Raw genomic sequence first — 22,919 nt, 5'->3', positions numbered from 1 at the left:
TATTTATAGGAAAATGAACACAACGAAAATTATTCTGATGGGCTGCATATCTACATATGGCTGGGAGGCGGGACCAGTCTTAAAGAATATAATGGATAGGAAGAGCATTGGGACATACGAGGTTTTACAAGTTAGCCATCGATATGTGGCTCGGAGGCGTGACCGGTCCTAAGGAATATAGTGGATAGGAAGAGCTTTGTCAGGTACGCGGTGTTGTTCCTTAAGGGACGATATGTGGCTGGGAGGTGTGACCATTCTTAAGGTATATAATGGATAGGAAAAGCATTGGGTCATACGAGCTTTTAAAAGAAAGCCATCGGTATGTGGCTGGGAGGCGTGACCTGACTTAAGAGAAATAATGGATAGGAAGAGCTTTGTCACATTCGCCGTTTTGACAAAGCAGCGACGATATTTTCTTCTTTAATGTGTAATGAATGTGACCTGAACTTTTGTCAGTACCTTATTGTTACATCCTGAATTGCTCTTCTTAAGTTCTAGCCTCGTATTTGAAAACATCCTGTATCCCCAAAACTAAGCACTATATCTGACCTTTTTTTTTAATTTTCTATAATTGTCTAGTGGTAGGACTACGTTTTCAATAAAACTTCAGAATATTTTAAAACCAAATTCGGCTCTAATGGTTCCACTCAAGAGCTGTAATTTACATTAATGTTTTGATATTGAAATGAATTTTCATTCATTCGTTTTCTCTAATCGAGAACGTTTTTGTTGCCTAGGGAGTTAGTACTACATACGGATGCATTCGTTCACAAGCGATGGGATAGGACGAATTATACCCGATAGAAAATAGTACATTATTTGCAGCGCTGCGGAATTTGCTCTGTTTGATGTGCGGAATGTAAATGATTGTTCTATTAGGATGGATTAACGTGGACAAACACAGTTACACAAAACAGTGTCATTATAGAAGGACAGTAAACGAGAAGCAAGTTTAATTGCATTGTGCGGTGTGGCTTGCAGATTATCCGAACACAAATTGCGCGCTCTGTAATGTGAACGAGGTCACGTGCTTGCATTACTGCCCTGCCTGTGTTCCTGAGGCCAGATAATCCGGCCATTCTCCCAGTATTCTGCTGCTACACCATCACACCAGCCAGGATATTTAAATTCTAGTTTTTTGAAACAAAAATTAAAAAAATAATAGAACACCAATTTTTTACTACCTGCTCTTCGTAATTTTAATGCGAGAGGTTTGCGTGTGAAACTTATTTTTGTAAAATTGTGTTAAATGATACTGTAAATTACAAAACAAAAAATGTACAACATGAAAAGCAAACATTACAATCAATTACCGGTATATCAAAACAGGAAATTTCATCATAACGAAAGAATAGCAATAGAAAACTAAGCACATTTAATCAAGAAACATGACATACGTGTCAATTAAATATTATGTATTTGTAACACAATAATCAGAATCAGTCGTAAAGGAAATCATTCAAAATGTATGGACACTAACTTGAAATCTTATCTTGCATGCAATGTAACATAACTTGCATTGCATTCACTCAGGAAGTGACTCTAAATTCGCAAGGTTGGCCTATAACTCAATATATTAAGATATATAGCACAAAAATTACAACGCAGGCACTTAGAAATTAGCAGACAACTTACGTATTTCTAGTAAATTTACGGTACGATTTTCAGTAAACTGAGCGGCGCCATGCATTACTAATAACTTAAATTCTTTTCCCTTCCTTCCTTCCTTCCTTCCTTCCTTCCTTCCTTTCTTCCATCCTTCCTTCTTCCTTCCTTTCTTTCTTTCTTTCTTTCTTTCTTTCTTTCTTTCTTTCTTTTTTCTTCGATTTCGGCCGTCTACAGACCACGTTAAATAACATCCTCAAGTTCTTGACTCCTTTATTGGATTTCGGTCACTCTAGTACTTCATATTTTACTGTGCTCTTTTCTTCTTTCATCCGTCCACACAGCGTCTTTTCCTAAAAAACCCCAAATTTTCTAATCCAACAGGGAAGTTTAAATCTATTAAGAATGTAGGTTTTCGTATCATTTCTCCCAATTCGTTTTTTCACATTGATGAACATTTCTTTGGGGATTATTGTCAAAATGGTCAATTTTGTCAGTATTTCTGGGTTCATTCGTACCAAGTGGCCATGAAAATAAATTGCTCTTTTCTTAAGGGCATCTGATAATTTTTCAGTTTGACTGGGAATTTGTTACTTCTTCTCATCCAAGAACTCCCAGCTTGTCTTAACATTATAAACACAACACAGTCACATAAAATGTTACGAAATATTTACACAATACTTTCTTCAGATTAACACCAGGTATTCCTGGGATGGCTGGCCTACCTAGGGCGTTTTAGGACTAGATGCCCTTCCTGAAGCTACGTGATTTTTGACACGACAATCTCAACCTATGATAGACGGGGATACGATCCTCAAACTTCCGGTTGGGAAGCCAGCAATTAATCCACTGAGATAAACAAGCACCTCTCCCCTACCCCACTACAACATTTACACGACAGGGGACCCATTTCTTGAAGCGTCTTATGTTCTAGGAAAACGGATGCAGACCTAAGACTGCTGCAGGTAATACATTCTACTTCCCCGATTTACAAATAGTTATATCGTCGTTGCGTCTCGAAATACCGCTATGTGACGATGTTGAGGGGAGAAATATTGACCCGCAACCCATGTGTCACAGAGAGAAAATTCGTGTAGTTCATGCAATACTGAATCTTTCCGGTCAAAGTTCTAAGCTGAAATGTAATCACATAGCGGTTTTTCTAGGAGCTGCGACGATATACCAAAATCTGTTTCCTGCGGCTTCATATGAATAATAACTGCTGCTTATATAATGGGGCTTTTATAGTCAACTCTGCCCAAGATGGTTTATTGGTTTTTGAACTGTTTATGGCACATTTATTTCTAGCCTCCAGTGTCTCTCATCCACGTGTCTGTAGGCTATCAATTTTTTAGCCTATTTATAGGATTAAAATATCTATACTGCTAATAATAAGAGTTGGTGTCTGACAGGTAAGGTTGAAGGGAGGATCACTGCACGTGCCATTTCACGATGTTGCCACATTCCAGCATTCCTTTCTACATACTCTTACCCCTCGCTTCCGGCTCACTTGTTCCCTCCTTCATTCTGGCCGCTGTGATCTGTTGTAGACTACCTGGCCAGGCGGTGTCGTCCCATTTGCGATCACTCTTATACAAACAATCAGGTTCTTATCAGTGACAGTGACAGGTTTGGCAACTCCCAGCAAGACGAGCTGCCCTGAAGTGTTATCTCCATGGCAACCGCAGTCGCCCCACCCTCGTCTCCATGGCAACCACACAGCCACTCCCTTTATCCCGCCTCGGCAGGCAGTAAACGGACCTCCCTCTAAGAAATGTCAGACACCAACTCTTATTATTAGCAGTATAGGTACAGAACATACAGCCTTACACTGTAGCATCAATAGTTCATTGATGATTCTGTTTGATTTAATATAATATTAGAAAGGTCAACGAGAATAAAAATATAAGGAAGTCACAAACAGATGGCAGTTCTGTTGTGATAACCCTCTATGTTCATGGATGGTAACCGTTAACCGGATTGGCCTACTAGGTTTAGAATGAGCTTTGAAATGTTCAGAATGACACAGGGGTGGGATCTTCACAGTTGCATTTAGGGAATTTAAACACAACAAACTCATAAACAAACCAACCGCATGTCATAACAACCTCATCAGCCCGAAGGGCAGAGATCATGAGGGTAGAAGTGATCAGAGCGACGAATTCTCTCGGCCGTTATGCTCGGCTTTCTAGACCGAGGCCACTATCTCACCATCAGAGAGTTCTTCAGTAAATGTTTCTCACGTAGGCTCCACAGTTCACGTACCAGCCTTCACAGCTGGTCGGGAATCGAACTCAGGCCCTCCCGGTAGGAGGAAGACTACCTACCCCGAGACCGCTGTGTCGCCACAACAAAGATAAGCCGGTAAATTTAATGGACTATAGGTGAACTAATGTAATTAGGAAACATTTGCAATATATCTGGCATTTGTGAAAATCATTAAAACACATACATACATACATTATCATTATAGACTGTTATGCCTTTCAGCGTTCAGTCTGCAAGCCTCTGTGAATTTACTAAACGTCACCACAATCCTCGATTTGCAACTAGTGTTGTGGCCTCATTTAGTTCTATACCTCTTATCTTTAAATCGTTAGAAACCGAGTCTAACCATCGTCGTCTTGGTCTACCTCTACTTCTCTTACCCTCCATAGCAGAGTCCATTATTCTCCTAGGTAACCTATCCTCCTTTACTTAAAATACACCGTAACATTAAACATCTCATCAAAAATAGAGTTCCTAGAAGGAAACTATAATCTAATTTAATCGATTTTAAATTCCAAAGACATTTAAGCTCTTTAGGCTTTTTCAATCGTGAAATTACCAGCGTTTCGCCCCAGTGTAGCAGTGGGCTCATCAGTTGGTTGCTACACCTCTCCAAGACGCTGGCGGCTAGTACGCCATTGAGACACCACTGCAAGCCTCTTATGTAGGGCAATGCAGTGACGGTGAAGCATGTGTCCCCACATGTACAAATGCCTACCGTTGGCCTTTATCCAACTGATGAGACCGCTGCTAGACTGGAGCGAAACGCTGGTGATTTCACGATTGAAACAGCCTCAAGAGCTTAAATGTTTTGGGAATTTTCAATCGACGAAATTAAATTATAGTTTCCTTCTAGGAACCCTATTTTTATGTAAAGGACAAGGACAGACACCCTAGTGCACCGTCACTGCATTTTTCTATATAAGAGGCTTGCAGTGGTGTCTCAACGGGGCACTAGAGGTGTGGCAATCCAACTGATGTGCCTACTGTTACACTGGGGCGAAACGCCTAAAGAGCTTAAATGTTATTAAACATCTTGTTTAGCGCCTGATCTCCGATTTCGACACCCTACTCCCACCTCATATACCCCCTGTGGGTGGGGGCGGTAGAATAACACCCACGATATCCCCTGCCTGTCGTAAGAGGCAACTAAAAGAGGCCCCAGGGGCTCAGAACTTTGGAGCGTGGGTTGGCGACCACGGGGCCCTCAGCTGAGTCCTGGCATGGCTTCCACTTACTTGTGCCAGGCTCCTCACTTTCATCTACCCTATCCGACCTCCCTTGGTCAACTCTTGTTCTTTTCCGACCCCGACGCTATTAGGTTTGCGAGGGCTAGGGAGTCTTTCCTTTTCACGCCCTTCGTGGCCCTTGTCTTCCTCTGGCCGATATCTTCATTTTTCGAAGTGTCGGATCCCTTCCATTTTTTCCCCGCTGATTAGTGTTATATAGAGGATGGTTGCCTAGTTGTACTTCCTCTTAAAACAATAATCACCACCACCACCCACCTCATACTCATTTGATGTGTTAAGGAAATTTTCGATTTTTTTAAGGTATCTTGGAAATAAGTTATAAAGTCCTCTGGCATAACAGATAGTATCTCAAAGTTCCTGTCTATTTTTATAACTATCTTTATATATTGCTACACTTCGCCTTCCATTTATTAGAGTAGATTAAGAGGATTTCTATGTTACTGCAATTCTAGGTTTCCTGAGAAGCTCTGATAACATTTTACATGGCGAAAAATCAGATAGGAGAATACTGGTGAGAGTTCATGAATATGGTTTTTAAATTCGTCACCAGCTGTAATCAAATTACTCTCCATACCTCACTCTGTTGATTAACAAAAATGAATTCGTACTCTGCATGTCCTTTTGAAAGTTGGCAGGGAATTATTAATCTTGGAGAGTATCCGGCGCGAGTTGTGAATGTTGGGAGGGGGGGGGGGGAGATGAAGATTGCTCATTCTATTCCGTACTGTGATAACGGATAGATTGGACTGCCTGTGGGACCTGCAGAAGCAGTACCGCAGTGCTGATGGACCAGATTACCAGACCACACAGCATCAGCTAATCTCGCCCCGCCTAGGTCGAGCACAGCCACAACGGGCTTGACCCACATAATATAGTACAACACCACAGTGTAGATTAAACCACCACCCATTTCTGGCTAAGTATGATAACCATCACGGAGCAGCAAACAAAGTAATGTTTTGCATGCAAGCAAGCCAGCAATTACTACACAAGTGAACACAATCTCACTCGGGCAGGCTCCATCAAAAACTTTCTCTTGAAATCAGCGATTTTAAAAAGGGGCCTTCACATTCCTTTAGAATATTCTTTCATCGAAATTATTGTATTGGAAATTCATCATATGTGACTCAGTCTATTAAATTTACAACGGTGAGAGGAAGTGGACAGAAATGTAATGAACATGCTGTGAAACTGGCATTTTAAATAGGTATTAAATATTAAATGTGATGATGATGAGAGTGAATGTTATTATTATTATTATTATTATTATTATTATTATTATTATTATTATTATCATTATTATTATTAATAATAATAATATTTTTATACATCTTTATGCCCTACTCAAGAGCATGGTTGAACTTGCTTAGCTGATGTGTTGGCCTTCTTTTCCTACCAAAATCTCTTCATCCTCTTGCTGAGCTTCTTCCTTCGTTCTGTCCAAGTTATAGTAGCTCTGGTGTTGGGATTGTCTTCAAAGTGGTGATTGTCGATTTTGGTTCTGAATTTACATCTGTCCTGTACGATGTCTTCTGAGACGTTGATTTCCTGGAGATCTGTTTCAATTTCACGAAGCCAGCTGTTCTTGGTTTTTAATGAAGGGGCAAGGTTGAGAATTCTTTTAGTTAGCCTGTTAGTGTTCATTCTGATAATGTATCCATAAAATTTCAATCGTGTTTTCCGAAAAGTGTGAGGATTTTTTTCAGAATGACAATATATCTCCTGGGATGATTTTTTTCTCCATATTCCATCTATACAAACTGGGCCAAAAATGTTTCGAAACATTTTCCTTTCTTGTTTCTCAATGTCTTTGGTTAAAGATCCGCCACCAATGATTAAGGTTTCTGAGGCATATAACGCTTAAGGTTTGATCGCTGTATTATAGTGTCTAAGTTTTGCATTCCGAGATATTGATTCTTTATTATACCTGTTCAAAGTGATCCTGTATGCTTTCTGTAATTTGTAAATTCTTTCTTTGTTTGCTTCGCGGTTTAAACCAGAGGGCTGGATAATTTCTCCCAAGTATTTAAATTGGTTAACTTGAATAATTTAGTTATCATAGGATGTCCATCTAAGTATCGTGAAGCTCCTTCCATGTACTGAGTTTTCTCATACGAAATATTATATATTATTGTTATTATTATTATCTTTGCTTTAATGGATCAAACAACGACGTCGTATGTCCCAAAGTATTGTTGGTGAGAATGGAGTGAATAAGTGCGTGCTGTATATGTATGTATGTATGTATGTATGTATGTATGTATGTACTGTATGTATGTATGTATGTATGTATGTATGTATGTATGTATGTACGTATGTATGTATGTATGTATGTATGTATGTATGTATGTATGTATGTATGTATGTATGTTGGGTATTCAGCCCAAAAGCTGGTTTGATCCTCTACAGCTCCACCAACAGCTGTCACAGATAGCCTAGCTGCATAAGGAACGGTGTTACTAGAATCGCTTATACCTCGGTCACTTTCATATTGTCAAAGCCAAGGATGAGACTGAGACAGGGCAATGAAAGTAACAAATTTATTCTAGCCCATACCAAAAGACACAGTGCACTTTAAACACTACATCCCGCCAGCAAAGGCATCCCATAATTTTTTCTTGTGTAGTATTAGACTTCTGAGATATTTCCTTGACTTTAAGTTATTCATTATTATTAACTTAACAAGATTTAAAAATTGATTATTATCTTCAATTTTACATTTTTATTCTTCCATGTAGGTCTACAAATTTTTCTTTGATTTTTCTTGCTTCTTTGCAAACTTTTGGTACACACTATAGAATAACATACGCCTACATTAATTTTCCTTCTTTACTTATTACGACTTTATTCTTATATATTACCATCAATCACCAAACTGTCGCTCTCATTTCCCTTTTAGTTAAGAGAAAGAGGTACTGATATACTTTATACCGTATATACAGTACGCTCTCGGCTACCAAAATGCAGAAAAGCTGTAAACTTGTGAATACTGATATTTATATTTATATTTATATTTATATTTACACTGCAGGTATATTATCTCAAGTGTAATATTCCTTAGTGGAGTCTGAAATATTGGCATTGTGTATAGACTGAACATTCTCTATTTCATATAGTCGCTACTGTGCCAAAACTGAGAATGTATCAATGCTCTTCCTATCAGTTTCCTAGAAATCCATCTAAAGCAGACGTTGAGAAAGATTTTACTAGTAGGCCACTTTGAATTAGTGGCCTTCCATGTAGGTTTAAGAATTAGATGCAGATTTGAATATTATCAATTATTAACAGAGTTCGGTGTTCTTGGCGGTTATATATCGATGGCTTACTTCTAAAACCTCACATGTCCCAGTGCTCTTTCTACCCGTTATATTCCTTAAGACTGGTCACGCCTCCCAGCCACATATTTATATGCAGTCCATCAGAATAATATTCGTTGTGTTCACTTTCCTATGCTGGCGTGTAAGGGAAAATAGACCTTACCTTACCTTATTGTAGGGATTGTTAGCAAGCGAATTTACGCGCTCCTACAGTGGATGGTATTTAAGGTTCATTTTCCTTTACAGATCAACATAGGAAAATTAACACAACGAAAATTGTACTGATGGACTGCATATCCATATGTGGCTAGGAGGCGCGACCAGTCTTAAGGAATATAGTGGATAGGAAGAGCATTCGGACATACGAGGTTTTAGAAGTAAGCCAGCGATATTTCATTTATTTTTTCTTATTTAATTATTTATTTATATGTTTACTTAGTTATCACAGAGATAAATCCCCAATTATTATTATAAATTATTGTAAACTACAGCCATTGCATTTTAATGTAAATATTCCAAACGTAATGAACGAACATAGTATTACAATAAGGTGCTGTAAGTAAATACAATTATTAATTAAGAAATACAATAGCATAGTGTATGTACTTTAATCCAACTCAAATTTTTATTTGTTGTTACTGTACTACTGAATAATCACAATCATGACTCAATGCATTATAAATTTCAATCCTCTTTATTACAGATCCAATTTATTCAAAAAGTATTTCCTTAAATAGGATAAATATTTTACAAAAGTCACTTCCTTTTCTAATTTACCACACTTTCCAATTACTGGTAAAATGTTATGGAATACATATTTAGAGAGAGTAATATAAAATACATGCACACATTTATATTTTTTATGTTAAAGTTAAAATTTTTAAGAAGTTAGGTATTACTATATTAATTTGTTAAGTGTCTTGAACGTAGATATTTGGCAAGTCATTTTTCTACGGTTGGCTAGTGATAGATAATGGAATTATTTTAACAGGTAGGCCTACCTGTATGAAACTCTTCCAGCATATTATGAATGTATTTCTTATCTATAGCTCGAACATCTTACGGATTTTAAAATAAATTTTATTGATGGAATATAAAAACACGAGGCTAAATAGCACCATGTTCTGGATCAGTGCGGAAATCAATGGAAAACAATCTCGCTAACTAGCGTGTATTACTATAGCGCTACTATAGCCTTTTGCGGTTTTTATATATCATAACTGCATAACTTTCGATGGTGCTATTCGAGGATCTAAACAGCCTTCGGAATGGTGACTTAATGGATTTTTACCATAACTAAAGACGGCCAATTTAACACTAAGCTCTTATATTAGTCTCTATCACAGCTTCTTACTGAAAATGATAAACGCTTCCATCTGGGGAGCTGGAAATTCAGTTTTGAATATTGAGAACTGTTACATTTTCAGATTCTTCGTCCAGGAATAACCAGCACTTTTAGAGGAAGTATCCTTTGAAGACAAATTTAATAATAAATAATGTTACTGTTTTTACGCCCCACTAACTACTTGTTGACGGGTTTTGGAGACCGGAATTTTGTCCCTCGGGAGTTCTTTTTACGTGCCAGTAAATTTACCGGGACGTGGCTGACGTATTTGTGCACCTTCAAATACCACCGGACTGAGACAGGATAGAACCTGCCAAGTTGGAGTCTCAACCATCTGAGCCACTCAGCCCGGCAAAGGCAATTTTAGGTTCACATTTGTTAGATATGGCAACCTGTTCTGAAGACATACAGTAGAACCTACCTGTTTTATCCTCATATATCTTTGTCCTTCGATGACTAGAAATACACTCATGTATTAAGATGGTGATTTATTGTTTCAGGTAACGTGAATGACCACTGTGCATTGCCTCTCGCGGCGCGGTTTTGGGTAAGTACAATTGTATTTCCACTCCAATAACCTTGCTCCACTGAAAATGGCATAAATAAATTGACTTTCCGTTAACCGAATGCGCCATCACCCATTTTATACGGAAAATATTTGAAATTAAAGAAAAAATAGAAAATGAATGAACATGCATAACCAGATTACAAATCTTGTAGTATAATGACGAAATGTTTATGTGTAAATATGCAGTAGTTATTTTATATTTGATTTCCCTCGCTTCTTATTTCATTGCAATGCAAGAATAAATTGTTTTTTATTTGAAATTAAGCATATTCTAATTGTAAGCAATGAATTGTCACTACACTTGGTTTCGGAAGCCAGCAAAATTTATACAATTTCTCTTGAGTCATTTTACACTTATTTCATTTCTCATATATTGTTCCTCGTTAATGTACAGTGGGTTGCTAAATTAACAGACACGATTAACATTACTGATATATTGTGGTTCTTTGAATAGAAATGAAATAATCTGGTGAAATTTAGCAGCATGTAGTTTTCTGTTTTATTTGTATTCAGTCGGAATTAAAAACATTTATAAAACATCAATTACTGAAAAAGTCTAATAACATCAATTACTGGGAAAATGTATGTAATAGATATTTAAGCAGCAGCACGAAAAGTAATGTTACGAGTGAGATGCACCATGAACTGATCCCTTTAGTGGCTGTTCCGTATTTCATATCGTACTGTGGTGATTTTGATTAATTTAAATTAAAGGAATGAATTTAATTATGAAAAATTTTGATTCGTCGCACGTCCATGCAATGACATTTTCTTGTTTTGTTGTTCGCTTCTTGCCATGAAAGATATGGATTTTGCTCTAATAAAATCTCTTTATCGGGCGAGTTAGCCGTGCGGTTAGGGGCGCGGAGCTTTGAGCTCGCATCCGGGAGATAGAGGGTTCGAATCCCACCGTCGGCAACCCTGAAGATGGTTTTCCGTGGTTTCCCATTTTCACACTAGAAAAATGCTTGGATTGTACCTTAATTAAGGCCACGGCCACTTCCTTCCCATTCCTAGGCCTTTCCTGTCCCATCGTCGCTATAAGGTCTGTCTGTGTCGGTGCGACATAAGGCAAATAGCAAAAAAAAAAAAAAAAAAGAAAAACCATAAATGTTAATGTTATTTGAGGCAGGTACGCACGGCCAACTCGCCCGCTGTCTATTTAGTTGACTCCCATGGGCGACCTACGCGTCTGGGTGGATGTGATAATAATGAGGAAGGCAGAGCGTGAATTATAGATGGATGGATATAAGGTATGTCTAAGACACTTTGATATTTTGCATAATATTAATCATTCTCTCGTTTACTACCTGAACTGGGAATCTCTGAAAAAAGGAAAAAAACCTGTTTGATCAGAGAAAGACTAGTTTGCAAATGTTATTCTCTGTAGGCTGAAAGATATATTTTCCGGAATGTAGATTTTTTACACTTCGACCGTCACAATGACAAAATAGAATCGCTAAACACAATATCATATACAATCAAATATCTTTTCGCAAATCCTTGACATTATGGAATTAAATATAATGAAATATCTTAGCAATAAACTGAAACCTCGCACAATGATGGTAGCAATTAAGTGTGAAATATTGATGTAGTTATCGATTAAGTAAGAGCATTCCACAACTAATTAAAGAGAATTCTTTCACTTGTTTTGTATCTTTGGAGTCAGAGAGAACTACACCATCATTTTTACTTAATGTAACTTTGATTCTACGAAAGAGAAAAGACATTGGTTTAGTCATAGATTTAACTTTCCTATTGGTTTCAGAATATTCGATTGGTTCATTATACGAGCGCACAAATTTAAGTCTGATACCCAGAGGAAATATTGTTGTGAAGTTCAATATTAGATCTGGAATATACTGCGCATATATTTAGTGAAATAGCTCCATCATTAGGGTGTCTGTTTTACTGTTCCACATGCCCCTACTGGTTCGCTAATCAGTTTGATTTATAAATGCAGTTAATTTCGTTGTCCACACGGAGAGTGTTAATTGCTGCTTTTGTGAGAGTAGCTTTGCACTTCGCGATATAATCTCTGACCATGCCAGAGAGTTCGTTACCCAGAACTGTCCCAGGCTAAAACTTGTTAGCAGAATAGCGATGTGACAGAATATTTAAGTCTCGTACCACGGCACGGATTGAACATCATTGTGGAGGCGTGGCCAGACTTGTTTCCATGGTAACGCTCAGTGATATCATCTGGAAGCTGGGTGGGTGGGCAGACAGGCTGACAATAAAGCCCACGTCACCGGCACGTCCATACTGCAGCTCACAGATATAAAACTCACATGGTGTGTGTATTCGCCCCTGGCCTCGACATTATATAAACATTATAGAGTGTTAGGAATCGGAAAAATATCACGGTGGAACGTATTGATTTTGAGGATAAACTTTCTGGGTTGGTTGAGAGAAAATCTCGTGATCTTGTTTGAAACCATACTATGTTTCAGAATACTATACAAGAATTGTGGCTGTTGGAGAATATCTGCCAAATTACTTACTCCGAGAAAAAATAATGTTAAAATATTGCAATAAAAGATTTATTTCCGATGACTTATTATCAATACCACTCATGAAAGTTTGTATTCCATACAATGTTATTCTGTTGAGTAATGACGTGGTACTGAGGTGGTTTGCGTAGTATTTCTACAAAGAAGGTACTCATTCTATATGTGGTCTTCTCCTACTCAGTTAAATAATAAGTCTGAAACTTATTCTAACCAGTTAAGGAAATTAAGTTAATATATTGAACAAAGTAAGTCAGAACTACTGTAGTACATATTCCACCGCAACAGCACGATGCCTCGCTTGCTTTTGGTTACCGAGAGGAAGTTGCACAATATTTAACTGGATTTCAATAGGCCCTACTGTATCCAACGTATTCATCCGATACTGTAACATCGGTCTTCAACTTGTATTAATATTTACGGAATTCATTGATAAGTTATAAATGTGATGATTTTAATGCAATGAATTAGGCCTATTTACCTCCGACCTTTTGTATTATGTTTCACTATGTTTAATTAATTAATTTATTAATTTGACTCTGTTTTAGTTTGTGTTTGAATATTTTAATCTGTATATGTATTTGCATGATATATTATTGCATTTCAGGGCAATGCCTTATTCAACAATAATCTATCATCTATCATTTGACCGAAAATGCGGCATTGCGAATTAGATCCACTGATTCTTTGAAATTCACAATAACTGTTCATTTGTTTTAAATTCTAGTAAGTGGATACATTTTAAAATTTTAAATATCATATCACGTCGTCCATCTTGTACCATATACCGGGCGAGTTTGCCGTGCCGTCAGGGGCGCACAGCTCTGTGCTTGCATCCGGGAGATAGTTGATTCGAACCCCACTGTCGGCAGCCCTGAAGATGGTTTTCCGTGTTTTCCCATTTTCACTCCAGGCAAATGCTGGGTCTGTATCTTAATTAAGGCCACGGCCGCTTCTTTCCCATTCCTAGGCATTTCCTCTCCCATCGTTGCCATAAGACCTATCTGTGTCGGTGCGACGCAAAGCAAATAGCACGAAAATCGTACCGTTAGGGCCGATGACCTTAGATGTTAGGCCCCTTTAAACAAGAAGCATCATCATCATCATCATCGTCATCAGAAACAAAACCTCGTACGCAACAATGCACTTCCTATCCATTATTATCGTTATGGCTTGTTACGCCTCCTAATCGCATATGGATATGTACTGTAGTCCATAAGAACAATGTTGTGTTCCGTTTCCTATGCAAATGTATAAAGGAAAATGAACTTTAAATAAATCATACTGTAGGAGTGATTAATTACGTCACGCAAACATACATTCCTAGAGCACGATACGGTAATGTTCATTTTCCTTTATACACATGCATAGGTAAATTAACACAACGTACATACATTGTTCTGGTGGACAACATATCCACATGTGGCTGGGAGGCGTGACAAGTCTTACGGGAAATATTGGCTAGGAAGAACATTTTTACATACGAGCTTTTGTATCTTTAATGACGATATTTTTAATGCCAAAAAAGTTAATTTTATTTACAAAAATTTATGATGAATATAATTACAAATTATGTTTCTTCCCGTAAAAGCATACAATTTGTTTAATTGCCATCAATGAAAATATTCAGAATGTCTTATACTAGTATATAACTTAATAATTAACTCATAACGTGCCAACGTAAAGAAGAAAGCTCTCTCTAAGACTGGGTCGTTCGTTGCTATCACCTCTAGAAAAGAAATAGCATATTATGTCCTAGAACACTACAAATTTCCTGCAGAAACGTTCTTAAAGTGCTCTAATTATTACCTTATCACAATTGATAATTTTTTCAAGTGAAATTATATTAAACAGACAATATGGAATACAAATATAAACTACACTCGTCTCCGATACTCAGATGCCAATTATAAACAAGACAATAATAATGTTATTGAATTTTTCATCCAACTAACTACCTTTACGGTTTTCGGAGGCTCTGAGGTGCCGAAGATTTGTCATACTGGAGTTTTTTACGTGTCGATAAATCTACTGGCTCGAGGCTGGCGTATTTGAGCACCTTCAAGTACCATCGGACTGAGCCAGCATCGAACCTGACACGTCAGATAGAGAAGGCCAGTGCACTACCGTCTGTGCTATTTAGCCCGGCTTTATCAGTTTCACGTCCCCTATTATAAACAACAATAAAATCATACCATAGTGATACATATTCTGTAACTACTATAAAATTGTCAGTTTTATGGATAACTAATAGGCTATGGTACTCAAATAGTGAATGTTATTTTAAAATAGATTAAGAGCAACATTCCCAGGACTCATGAATATGCATATAAAATAATAATTCTCCGTGTATATAAATCCTTTATTTATGTTCTAATGTCCAAATTAAAATAAACAACTTTCAACACAGATGTGCAAGATCACATTCAAAAATAACTTCGAGATAGATTGTAATGTGATATTCGTACCGCACTCATGTTTTCCTCATATACATTCTCATGCTTATTTTCGTGCAAGGGAATTGTTCAGGTAATCAGAACTAACTGAGTGTTTCAGAAAGTATTATTATTGCCAATTATATGCTGAATGGACAGGTAGCAGTGTTATCAATTCTACAGGCGTATTTCATAACATTCTCTGTGATGCTTCGATATCATACAAATCAAAATATTCTTCGAATATTATTAAGATGATACTTCACATATTGATAGTTTTAATTCCTGTAAAAAAAGGTTGTCAATTTGTGAATCAGCTTCTCAGAATTGCAATTAAAATGTCATGAAAGAATATCAAAATACCAGTAGGCCTAATATCGAAAATGTAAAATACCGTTCAGCAAAGAGAGATCAATATTGTCAGAACATTTGTTGTGGGAACGACCTGTTCATAAGTAACCAAATCAGTCGAAATCAGTGCGTCGTTTATTGCAAAATCACAGTCCCTATATTTCCTTCAAATAAGTTAAAATTACTCTATTTTCACTCGTGCCTTCTACTATATTTAACCATTTTTGAATATTTCTTCTGCCTAGACCCTTCAATCTCATTGTTGTGATTTTAAAGAAATTGTACTCTAGGATCGGCATACTGATGTCACCAAACTCCACTGTGTTTCTTTTCTCATTTAAGCAATATATCCTAATGATTTTATACACCATTTACTGTTAGTGGATTCAGAAGTAACAGTATAATGTTTGTATAGCAAAGTATAGGCAGTCTTTAAGTGGTGGAGAAATAATGGCATACGTGAAAAATACTTACACGTTCCTCAGTTGCTAAGGAATGAAAATATTAAGAAGAACTTTGTTTTTATTACGTATGTCTACTTCCTAAGGGATCTCTCAACATGAAAAATAGTATTCGGGACATAGTGGGTTCGAACCCCACTGCTGGAACCCCGAAGAAGGTTTTTCTGGTTTTTTTCCCCATTTTCACACCACGCAAATGCTGGGGCCGTACCTTAATGAAGCCCACGTCCATTTTCTTCCCACTCCTAGCCCTTTCCTGTCCCATCGTCGCCATAAGACATATCTATGTCTTTGCGACGTAAACCAACTTGTAAAAATTATATGAAGAATAAAATATTTGCCATTAATTTTCCTAATAACATTCAATGCGACAAAAATTTCATGATGTGTTTTAGTACTTCAGAAAAAAGGTTTTTAAACGTTCATTTATTTTTATTTTCAAAGCTCTATTTTTTTTTAAATTCTATAATTTACACAAATATTTGAATGTAATATGCCGCGCTGACGGTACAAAACCTCCTATGTGAAAAAAATTAGCTTAGAACTTTGGTCGGTAAGGTTCTGTCATGTAAGGTGCAATATTGTGTGCTTAAGCCAAGGCATTCTCGCTCTTCATAGTGCATGTGCTGCGGGTCAGTATATCGATTGCTTACTTCTAAAACCTCGTATGTTCCAACGCTCTTCCTACCCATTATATACCTTAAGGCTTATCACGCCTCCCAGCCACATGTGGATATGCAGTCCATCAGAACAATTTTCGTTGTGTCCATTTTCCTATGTTGCTCTGTAAAGGAAAATGGACCTTACCATACCGTGTTGTAGGGATGTAGTTTCCATGACGTATTTACGCACTCCTACAGTATAATGCATAAGGTTCATTCTCCTTTACACGCTGGCATAAGAAAATGAACTCAACGATAATTGTTCTGATGGGCTGCGTATCAATATGTGGCTGGGAGGCGTGACCAGTCATAAGGAAAATAATGGATATGAAGAGCATAATGAGATACGTGGTTTTAGAAGTAAGCCGTCGATATCTTCAAAAATATTAACACATAGGAGGTTTTGTCCGGGCAACGACGATGTGCTAGTTGTTATTTCCTTACGGATACTTGTAGATAATACAGTATTGCTTAGTTATTATTTCTATATTTTATTATTTCGTATTCATTTTCAGTTCAGCATGTGTTATAATTAATTTAATTACCCACCTAAAGCAGCTGCACATCATAATAAATATTCCTAATGAATCAAGATGAAACTATATTACGCAAGCTTTAATGTATAAAATTCTAATTTGAATATAAGTAGATCATTCACGTAACGATTATTTCGGATGTTCTTACATCTTAACTTGGTACGCACATCCCCTGTAGCTCCGTATTTAAGATAGCGTCACTCACCTTCTACCCTGATTATTTGTCCTCCATCTTCTCCATGTGACGCAGATAACGCCACACCATCTTTGTTGATGTCTTCATCATGCACCATTCCTCTCCTCATGGATCGTTTACCATGCTCGTCGATATGACACTGTCAGCTCCAGCCATGTTTTTACAACGGGCTCGTCATGTTTGTTTATAAGAGTCAGGGATGAAAGTTTTGTGCAGATCAAACCACGTATCGTTATGTATACATGGACTGTGAGTGCGGTTTTCGTTCAGCAGACCGAACACTAAAACCCATCACGAGTCCTTGAGATTTGCGAATTTACGACCAAAGCCACTCTAGGATTCAGATACATTTTGAATATTTTTTAAACGTTTGAAAAGTGTTATATTTCTCTTTCTAATTTTGGACTTAAGCTCATTCACCTCAGATGTAAAACATCTTTCGTCTATCTGAGGAAACATTCATTGAAATATGGATAGCTATACGGACTTCCAGAGTAAGGTTTAGTTGTTTAAATTCAGGACGTTTGTATGGAAAACATAATATTCAATTTCCTTCCGGCGGCATGAATAAATAAATAAATAAATAAATAAATAAATAAATAAATAAATAAATAAACGATGTTCATATTGTTAAGTTCAATGATGTTTCTTTTACGAAACGAACAGTTCAATTCGGCCAATTTTCTAGGAACTTGTGAGCTATTCTGCGTCGACTGGCAAACACCTATTGGTTTCAGAATGAATAAAATAAACTTAGCGTGTTTCTTCCTCTAGTAATGTTTATGCTAAATCCAGATAAATTCTCATAGAATACTACTTCGTTTCATGATTCGAGATTTGATTCCTAAGTAAAACCTAAATGATAATACTATCTACTGCAGGAATCAACATGATATGAGCAAATTATATTACATTACACACAGTAAGATGTAAGCATAAATGCTATTACACAGCTTGTCAAAGGATTAATGCTGATGATGAATTTAGATTCGCCAATATGCTATATATAGCTAGATACTAAATGAGCCTTTTCAAGAACTGGACGTTGGTTATGAATATAGATTTTCAAAAATTATAAATATTTCTGACACAAAATTTGACCGGGATTGCGGTTAGTCTCAAAGGCCCAGACAAAAAAATCAATTGTACGAGAGTTTGAACTGAAAGCTATATGTCCAAACAAATATTTACGTGAAATATTAATCGATCTTTTAAAAGTAATTCAGCTAGGCTGAATGGCTCAGACGGTTGAGGCGCTGGTCTTCTGACCCCAACTTGGCAGGTTCGATCCCAGCTCAGTCCGGTGGTATTTGAAGGTGCTCAAATACGTCAGCCTCGTGTCGACAGATTTACTGGCACGTAAAAGAACTCTTGCGGGACAAAATTCCGGCACCTCGGCGTCTCCTAAATTCGTAAAAGTAGTTAGTGGAACGTAATTCGATTATTGTTATTATTATTATTATTATTATTATTATTATTATTATTATTATTATTATTATTATTATTATTATTATTATTATTATAAAAGTAATTGAATGCTTGCTCTACTTGATTTTCTCTGATGCGAAGTTCTTTCGTAATGGTTAACACGTAGGCCCTACTCTAAGATTGCTCCTAGTGCTCTGAATAAGAGACCTTTCACCGCCCATGCTACAGTATTGTAGGCAGGTTATATCTTACGCTTAAATATTAAATTAGTGCAGTTGTAACTGGGATGAATTCTCCATTTTTTAATCATTACTGTTGATTCTGAAATCTGATAGACAATTACATTATGTGCTCAGAGGAGTTATTTACAATGAAATAGGATTTATCAAAGAGTACGTATTGGACCATTTAAAATCGGGTTCAGTATCGACTGTAAATTAATAATAACGGAACGGTTGCGATTATTCCTCAGTTAAGAATAACTGTGAATTACAAACCAAACCGCATGGTGCATCAGCCAATCTGCAGATTACGCGATATCGTGTGCTCGACACGACGAAACATCTGGGTCGTTATTTTGGCTTTCTAGACCGGCATGAATTATAAACTTATTCAAAAATAAAATGGAACGAACAGTAGATACTGATTATAAACTTATAATGATCGAAATTTTTTACTTATCCTGAATTGATCAAAGAGAGGTTACATATCTTGAATTCAGATAGCCAAAACTTTGTTTGTCGTACTGATACCGAATTTAGGCTGCCCAATGTGCGCAGTTTTCTCCTAATTCACTCCGAATATCATGAAACAGTGATTAAAATTGTATTTCCTGAGAGAGACAAATCCTTAGTCATTGAGAATAAATCATATAAATCATTTTACCCACCTTCATTGTAAAATACCTTCGGGTATGCTCCACTATAGGACAGGGAAGAGTCGATGTTGACTTGTTCGACCCACTGCGGTTCTTCACCAGGTTCTTTCTCACTCACTTCAGGAAATGATAGGATATAACCTCATATCACCTGTCGGGGCACTCATTCCTGACTTAAGCCCGGAAATTTTCAGTAATATTCCGTACTGTTGATAAAACAATATCACCTACAGTCATACATGTTATACATACTGTAAGCTATCAAGTGGTTCCTGGGTCATAATAATAGTCCGTTTACAGTGTTATTTGTGGCTTAAAATGCGTCCTTTCACTCTCTCTCTCTCTCTAAAACTAGGCTAAAGTCAATCCTACAGAAATGTTAATAAAAGAGAAGTTAAAACAACTAAACAAGATTATTTGATAATAAAAGTCTGTTTGTTTAAAGTCAGTTTTAACGGTTAACTCTATACTATCAGAAATGTGACGCAAAGGATTCCTTTATGCCACTGAAGCCAAATGACATGGAGTTGTTGCATACAACAACCTCCTAATGCTACTAACCTCGGCCAGAACCGAACCCGCAATTTTGAGAAGAGAAAGCCAAATGAGTCTGGTGCGAGAATTTTCCTTAAAAAGTAAAACAAAGTGAAAATATATGCTAAAATTTCGTAGATTTTAAAAATAAACCGTTGGTATCAATGCAAATAAGATGCAATCACTGAAACAAGTTACTATATGGACGGTCTCGTCAAGAACGTGTCATGTAATTTAGTGTGACAACAATGTTCGCTCGTAATATTGTATGCTTATGCCGAGGTATATTTATCTTGTTTGCTAAGATGGCCGGTTTAATCAAGAATAGCGTATCGATCAATGGGCTATGCTTTCCAGCAAACAAACCAGTTCCCAAACAGGAAACAGAACTTGAAGTCTACAGCTGTCGTGGTGTGTTTGACACGTAGTTACGTGAAACTGGAAGGCGAAAACTAAATGTTCCACGCTCAACAAAGAAAGACAGAAATACAATGAAGGGATGAAGAGAATGATATAAAAAGAAAGAACGTCTTACCGCGAAGTTGGAGAAGAAAACAAGGTTGTGTGTTGTGGGGGAGTATTACACAGTGTTGTTAGGTGTGGTAATAGAAGGGTTGTTTTTCTTAGCGAGGGCAAGGGATAAGGACTGGCCGGAAAAAGAGGAGGAAGAAGCATAGCCTAAAGGGTATGATGCCATAAATTAGTGGCCTGATCGGAGGTGGGTGGCAGGTTGACAGACTTTCTTGCGTGATGCTCGGAATATGGTCTGACCAGGTACGGTTCATCCTCTCGAGACCACCTCCAACGTCACATTGCCTGTTGGGAAAGGGAAGTACTGTCCCTTTCAAAATAAGAAGAATGTGAGGTAATAGTGAACAGTATCGGTTTACAGCCCTTTGAATCGTTTGAAAGGGAAACTTTTTCAACTAGGTCGTTGAACTTAGGTAAGGACAAGATAGGAGAGATGCAGAGCGAGGTACAACAGCACCTACCCTTCGGACAGACACTGCCTTGACGGACTTCGATCACTAGACTATGTTGGTTTTTATTTGATTTTAAAAATTCCTTCCGTTGTTTAATTTCTTTAAAAATAATATTCATTAATCTGGTTCTCGGGGTCCGACTCGTTGGCTGAATGGTCAGCGTACTGGCCTTCGGTTCAGGGGGTCACGGGTTCGATTCCCGGCCGGGTCGGGGATTTTAATCGCTTCTGATTAATTCTTCTGGCTCGGGGACTGGGTGTATATGTCCGTCCCAACACTCTCCTCATCATATTCAGACAACACACTACACTACCAACCACCACAGAAACACGCAATAGTGCTTACATCCCTCCATAAAGGGTTGCGTCAGGAAGGGCATCGGCCATAAAACAGGGCCAAATCCACATGTGCGATGCAGTTCGCACCCGCGACCCCACAGGTGTGGGAAAAAGCGGCAGGAAAAGAAGAATCTGGTTCTCGGGAATATAAATTACCCAGAGTCAGTACTTATACAAGACTAGATCAAAGTTTTACCTATCTTTATAGACTACCATTTAACCCGATAAAACACAAATAAACCCTTCCTATACAGATCAAGTAACCTCCTATTGATTTTCCGGGGAAAAAATTGCTAGTTGCTTTACGTCGCACGGACACAGATAGGTCTTATGGCGACGATGGGACAGGAAAGGCCTAGGAATTGGGAAGGAAGCAGCCTGCCTTAAGTAAGGTACAGCGCCAGCATTTGCCTGGTGTGAATATGGGAAACCACGGAAAACCATCTTCAGGGCTGCCGACAGTGGGGTTCGAACCCACTGTCTCCCGGATGCGAGCTCACAGCTGCGCGTTCATAACCGCACGGCCAACTCGCCCGGTTCGGTAATAAGGAGTACTGATACCGCCTCAAAGCTAGATAGTGATTTCAGTATACGGGTCATCTCTTAGAGACACATTTTTTCTAGAAATATTAGAGAAGACTTCAATGACACTTGATGCCGTGTCAAAAGAAATATATAACGTATAATAAATATTTGTGGGGATGTTAATCTTGGTGTGAAACATAGGACAAAGAAAGTAAATTTACTCAAGTTATTTAACATTCAGTGTGCAAAAAAATCTACTTCTGGAAAAGCAATGGTCGATAATATAATAAATAATTCCAACTCCTAATTCTTCGATACTGGCACGTTAGACATTTCTTTACTTGGTATGGGTTCTGATCGCTAAGCTGCTTCGTTGAAATTTCATTACGTTGTTCAGTCCATTTGTATTTAGTCGGATGAGCTTTACAAAAAATTTGTGTTTGTGAATTAAGGGTCTGAATTTTATTCTATCTGGAATGATTTCTTCATTAATGCCAATTTCAATTAGGTATTCACTAATTTCTTTTAGTCATTTATTGTGATTTTTCATTGATACGGCTAAGTGAAAATTTTCTATGTGATGCTGTTATTATCCATTCCATGTAAGTGACCATAACATTTTAATCGCCGTTTACTGATGGTAGGGTAAGGTGGTATATTTTCGATGAAAATTTAATTAATCATGCACTCATACTTCATTTGCGGTATTCTCAACATTATTTTACAC

At 37.4% G+C, this 22,919-nt stretch overlaps 1 long non-coding RNA gene across 1 annotated transcript in view; it reads left to right on the top strand.

Moving 5' to 3' along the window:
• LOC136864012 (uncharacterized) overlaps positions 1-22,919 on the top strand; it is an 833,240-nt gene that overhangs the window by 227,591 nt on the left and 582,730 nt on the right. The window contains exon 2 of the long non-coding RNA XR_010859251.2: positions 10,286-10,332. This is a non-coding gene — a long non-coding RNA (uncharacterized lncRNA). The remainder of the gene's footprint in view (positions 1-10,285; positions 10,333-22,919) is intronic.

The sequence above is a fragment of the Anabrus simplex genome, chromosome 1 (genome assembly GCF_040414725.1).
Source record: "Anabrus simplex isolate iqAnaSimp1 chromosome 1, ASM4041472v1, whole genome shotgun sequence".
Taxonomy (NCBI): domain Eukaryota; kingdom Metazoa; phylum Arthropoda; class Insecta; order Orthoptera; family Tettigoniidae; genus Anabrus; species Anabrus simplex.
This window is presented reverse-complemented; position numbering and strand designations above follow the sequence as displayed.